The following is a 6,449-nucleotide window of genomic DNA, read 5'->3' as shown; positions in this document are numbered from 1 at the left end:
AAATCTCAAGTAACTAAAGGTAACCACCAACTACATTATTCATTTTGTTGCTAGATCCAAATACCAAATTTACAAATGTATATCTGTTGTTTCTTCTTAAATTTCACTTTATGTTTTATGCGTTCAAGCTTTAAAATCCAAATGGAACATTGTTAAAAAGGATGCAACTCAAGATAATTGAAGGTAATTGAGTTAACTGGGATAAATGCAAAAAATAGCGGGGTACTTTCATTTATTTGTTTATTATAGCATCCTACTTTCAATAGTTTTTTTTATGAAGAGATCATACTTTGAAAAACCTACAAAATTATAATATTGTAATTAATGAACTAACGATACGAACAAATATATGAACTAATATTGGAGTTCCTGCTGTTGGCATGGCGTTCTCTGGCTACGTTACTCAGCCCAATGGAATGGGGAATTCAGAAATGACATGGTACTTTAAATATATATAAGTAAATAAATATTTAAGATAATAATAGTTAGGTGATTAAATGGTTAAAATTGTGAAATTTTGTTGTAGGCTACCTATTTTGGCTGGTGCTGCTGGGGCTTTTGGCTGCTTCACCTTATATCACAATGGATGGTGCTTATCATGCTATGCCATCTGGCCAGACCTCTGCATTGCCTCCTACAAGGTCTGTTACTTGTTATTATGATTAACGATTCTGAGGGTATTTAGGCCATTTACTCAGAATTTTGCGTTTTCAAGTTTACTAGTAGATCACACTTGCTTGGCTAAATGTTATTTTGTATGCTTTCAAACTTGTCTTCTTCCTGAATTCTTTTTCTTTGTAAGTTTAGCCTTATTCTTTTCTTCAATTAAGTGTTGTCTGGAGAGTGTTGTATGAACAACAATAAATCAACATTTTTTTCCTTCTTTTTCTTGTATGAACAATACATAGTCATAGTTTGACTTAATTAGTTGCTTATTTTGTTTATTAGTTGCTTGTTTTCTAGCTTATTATAGTCACTGATTGGTTTCTTGTTATGCTTAAATCTTAACAGCTATCATGGCAACCTTCAACAGTAGTTTTGGACAGGCACCTTCTTGCAAAAGATATCGTGTACGTGTTATTTTTGCTGCTATTGTGGATTCGGGAACATCCATGCTTACTGGTCCAACTGTATGTATCTCACGTGAAGCTTCTGCTAGAATTATTAATCTTAGAGATTTCAAGTTTTTCATATTTCTTGTATCTAATTAGTTTGTAAATTTCCATTATAACTTTTATTGATTTGTTTTATCTTTCCATGGAATGATTATTTGTATGACATTATATTTTGTGCAATGAATTGTATTTTTGTATATGATATTTTATTTGTTAAGTGACATTAAATGAAAATTTAATTCAAAAATTAGTAAATCTAGAAAAAATATTTTTTTTAAAACATATAAAATTACGATACGCATAAATGTGTGTCATCTTCATTTATGACATGGCCTTTCTTGACAGGGGCTTCCTTGATACGCAATGCGTGTCATAAACACGCGCGTCGTAAGGTTACGACATGCAAATGCGTGTCGTCTTCCTTTATGACAGGGCCTTCCTTGATACGCATTGCGCGTCGTAAATGAGCGTCGTAAATGCGCGTCATAAATGCGCGTCGTAAATGCGCGTCGTCTATAGACAACGCGCAAAAGCGCGTCATCTCTCTTTATGACAGGGCCTTCCTTGACGCGCATTTGCGCGTCGTCTGAGCGTTTTACGACGCGCAATGAGCGTCGAAAAAGGCTGTTTTTCTAGTAGTGATTGCATTTTGATGTTTTGTACGATCGAATAAAAGAAAGGAAGCTTAAAAGAAGAGTGAGCTAAGTCTGGTCGCGAAGAGATTGATTTCGATCGCATGGTTCAATGATTGGATTTTTGAGCTTCTACTTAGGAGTTATGATAGATTTCTTAGGAATATTTAGTAACATAGTTTTCATTTGTACTTGCATTGTAAGGACAAGTTTTTTGGCATTTTATAAATAAAGAAAAGTTTTATCTTGTTTTATATTATCCTTGCAATGGTTGTTGTGAAAATTGATGTTTATATGTTTCTATTGAAAAATGAATTTGATTCTTAGTTATGTTATCCGTGGTAGTGTCCGAAATTTACCAAATAAGGCATGATTCTCATCACCCAAGTTTCAATTGGAAAAAAAAACTTGGAATCATGCAACTTGCATTTTATGATGAATGAGAACCTTCATCTTTGGGAAATTGAGAGTAATTCCTTGTTCACACAAGTATGTGAGTCAAGTGAACGACTAAAGGGTCTAGTATACATTGTTGTCCACTGGGTCAAGTCCGCCACAAAGAAAGATAAGAAAATTCCTCATGATTTGCTAAAGGTTTAGTAAATATGGTTATGCTTACAAGATTAAGTGTAATTCTGAATCTTTGAAAATATTTCAATGTAAAGCGGAACGAATAAGAAGAATCAATTTAGCAGAAAGATAAAAGTTTCTCCAATCTGAAAAAAGGGAGAGTACTTAAATATCGTGTTTTATGATTAACTTAGTGATTATGAAACCGTGTCACAATTGATCCTCTAAGGACACCTTAGTGTAATAGTATGGCTAAGAAGAGGAATCGGCAATTGTTGAAATGGTTAAATCAAATGGAGAATCATATTTCGTTCGAAAATCGAGTCTTAGAGTTGAACTCCAAGATTGTGACTTGAGTGACACATCTTAAGAAGGTTTATAACACACTCATCAAATGTGGAGTAGAAAATGTCTTCTTACTCTTGCACAATTGAAATTGGTAAGTTGTGATGTCTTGGATAAGAAAAAGACCAACTAGGACCAATTGTATGAAAGTTTTATCTTGATAAGAATCCACACTAACTCTTGAATATTTTTTTGTCAACGAATGTTTCTTGACAAGAGAATCTTATATGTAAAGAGGTCAGTGGGAATCTTAATGGTCTTGAATAACTTCAGGAACTAATCAAGAATGAACCTATTGTTTTACACTAGCACACAACTTGAGGTTTGTAACCTATCGTGTTGACAGATTCTTGGTTTTGTGTTGTTCCATTTGAGTTGACTATGCATGCGAGTTCTATGAGTTCTCATTTGAATGCATAAAGGAAAAACAACTTAATCAATGAAAGTTCATTGATCTGTATGGGTGAGTTGCTCAACTACTTGGAAGACATGGTAGGCCCTTGTGCCGCCAAGTGGCAAGAAATTAAGATTGAACAAGTTCAGTTCATATGAGTTTGGATTTGTCACAACCTTATCTTGTGACTATAGTTATGACAAATTCACGTGGATAGGAACACATACACCATAAAATCTAAGTGTCATAAGGTTTCTCTCCGCTTCATGAAAATGATTATGAGGAAACGCTTTCACTAATAAGATTTTAAGGAGATAGCAATTGTGTAAATTGCATTCTCAAATTCGATTATGATTACGACATCCCTCTTCATAGTTCGAATTGTGAGATTTGGCAATTAGTCTGAACATTTGAGACTTATTGCTATAAGTTTTAGAATTGTTTAGACACACATATGAGTTATCTAAGGAAAGGTGTATGAGTTTTAGAAGCTTAGATAAAGTCTTATCGAAGCATCTCGTATCAGAAATATGAACTTTGGTTAAGAAAGTCAATAAGTATTGATTTCTAGAAGTCTAGCTAATTTCTGAATACATGTCAAAACTAGTGGGAGCATAAGTGTTATGCTGGTAAGGATATAATTATCATGTTAGTGGGAGCATGATTATTATGTTAATTATCGCAAGTTAGCAATATTAATTATAGAAAACAAAAGTTTTAATTCGCAAAGTTGCAGAGATTGAAAATATGTTTTGCTATAATTAAGGGAGAGAATATTATACTTCTTTTCAAATCTAAAAGCTTAGATCGAGAAATTTTAATCAAATTTAGTCAAAGGACATATATGAATGTCATGTTGAAAAGATTCAACATAAGGGAATTCTATATATATGGAAATATTATAGCAGGAGAATGGTAAAGTGTCACGTCTTGATGTATGACATTATGAATCGTATCCTATACTCTTTGGGTATAGAATCGATTGCATATGCTGTAATATTCAATTGTTTTGTCTTTTCCAAATACCTAGGGCATTAAGAGGGAAAAGGACCAGAACCTGATATAACTAAACGAGTTAAAAAACTGTCAAGTCCGATGTAAGGTTCGCCAAGGATTGGTCACTTGTGGGCGGTTGGAAGTATAGTAATGGATGGACCATATTGACAGTATTATGAATAAATAGGATTCTATTTGGAATGTGTTGTCATATGGCAAATATGGAAATATATCAGTAATGGGAGTTGGATATAAAAATCTATGTAAATTAGAAACTTTTATGCAAGAAGTATGTTCAAAGGAATGTACTTTGAATGTGAGACTTCATATCTGTGGAGTTGTCTTGTAACAATCTCCAATAGAGTGATTTGTAATATCAGTGGCAAAGTGTTTGTGACTTTGGTGTCATGTCATTACAAAAGGATCATTGCATAAATTGTTAGAATCTAACATATTCAAATAGTGGCAAGAATTTGGTATTCTTGCACTTGTGAAAAGGATTGCGAATTGTGAAATGAGCATCATTAGAAATGTGTTCAATTGATCTATTTCACAAAGTAAGTACCATAGGTAAACGTAGTGTGCATGCTTGGAGCATGGGGTGACTATTGTTTCAATTCAAGTATTAAGTTAATTACTTGAAACATTATACAATGAATAATGTGTAATCATATGGTGATTAAATAATAAGTATTTTATTTATACTCAAAAGTTTGAGACCATATTGGACTCGACTACTCTTATGTTTCACTTTGCATGTTTTGACTTCCACAATAACCAGTTTATTCAAACATCCACAGTCGATCATACGTTGGAAGTATGTATTGAGACAAGACTATCATGAATTCGATTGTAGATTGTCTAAAGCATTTAGACATAGCATAAGTATGTTGTAGTGTTCATGAGTGCTCATAAAATAAGATTTGAGTTTTTTATTAAACCCACGCTCACGTGAATCACTTCATGGATTTTATCACGAGTGATTTTGAGACGATAATATCTTACATACTTTAAACGGAGACATATAGTTGTTGTTTGCGAGTCGGCTGCACATTGATAATACGTAAACGCATCGGTAACTTGATGTTATAAAACATATTGTTGTGTGTGATTTGATGAGTAAATAGTGTAAGCATATGAGTCGATGTTTATCCGTTTCTTTTACCCTAAGAGGTTAAAAGCGATATATGTGGGACCCTCGATGATTTAGTGATTACACCCTAAAGCGCTTGGTCAAGCCTGGACTAAGTTGATGTGTTTAGTTATAGTCTGTTGTCAGGCGTCATAAATTGGAAATCGGGTATAAATATAGTTTATAAGACCTAAACCCTTTTGTAACATGTTGAGTAAAATGGTATAATTATATAAAATACATATATAATTATTTCATTCCATTTTATTATCATAGTAAAAATGATAACGTTCATATAAGAGATTCATCCCTTTAGTGAAACATTTTTATAAACTATAACATGTATAGTTTATGAGACATACACACTATTTTACGGTTTCAAAATACAATATCAAAAATAATTATTTAAAAGCATAATTATTTTATACCATGTAAACGGGTGATATATACATTTATAAAAAGGAGTTTTCATCATACTACACGTAAACAGTCAATATGGTTTTGTGAGACACGTCTTCAAATACTTATCTAAGTACCAACAAAAGTCCTGAATTATAACCAGAATCTCCCGTAAGAGAGCGAGACAACTGTGTATAGATCTATACGGGATTGACAACCCCACACCTAAACTGTTAGCTACAGTTAGACCAGCATGTATGGGGTGACAAATGTCGTAACAGTTCTGACGCCTGAAGAACATCGTTAAGGCCAACTAGTCGCATTAGTATAGTTATAATAACTCACAAGGGGTATTAACAATGCGTTTGGTTTATGAGTACATACACGTCTTCAAATGGTTTTACTTATTTAAAACTACATTACATTATTTTCTAGTATGATACAATTTACATTTCTGGAAACATGTATTCAAATAGTTTTATAAGGATATAAAACTACACTATTCTACTACAAAGTACAATAATACCTGTACATTTTGGTCTTGGAACATTTAAGACTACATTACATTTAAAAGAAAATATTGGATTTTCTGGAAGAACACACTATCATTTTCAAGGAACAAAGACGTATATTTCTCATACAAAATGCTTAAGAACTTACCAACTTAATTGTTGACACTCTTTTTCAAAACCACTTGTATTCTCAGGAAATCCGTAGACAGGTACCCATATAGTTTTTGGTGAAGACGGAGCTTAGTATTGTTACATCTTATATTTTGTTGTATGCTTTTCGAGTCAAACAATTATTCGAATACAATGGAAAAACTTATCAATTATCCATATAATGTTTGGAATGCTTTGATCTCT

The sequence above is a fragment of the Lactuca sativa genome, chromosome 2 (genome assembly GCF_002870075.4).
Source record: "Lactuca sativa cultivar Salinas chromosome 2, Lsat_Salinas_v11, whole genome shotgun sequence".
NCBI classification, from domain to species: domain Eukaryota; kingdom Viridiplantae; phylum Streptophyta; class Magnoliopsida; order Asterales; family Asteraceae; genus Lactuca; species Lactuca sativa.
The sequence above is the reverse complement of the archived record's forward strand: the minus strand, read 5'-3'. Positions refer to the sequence as shown.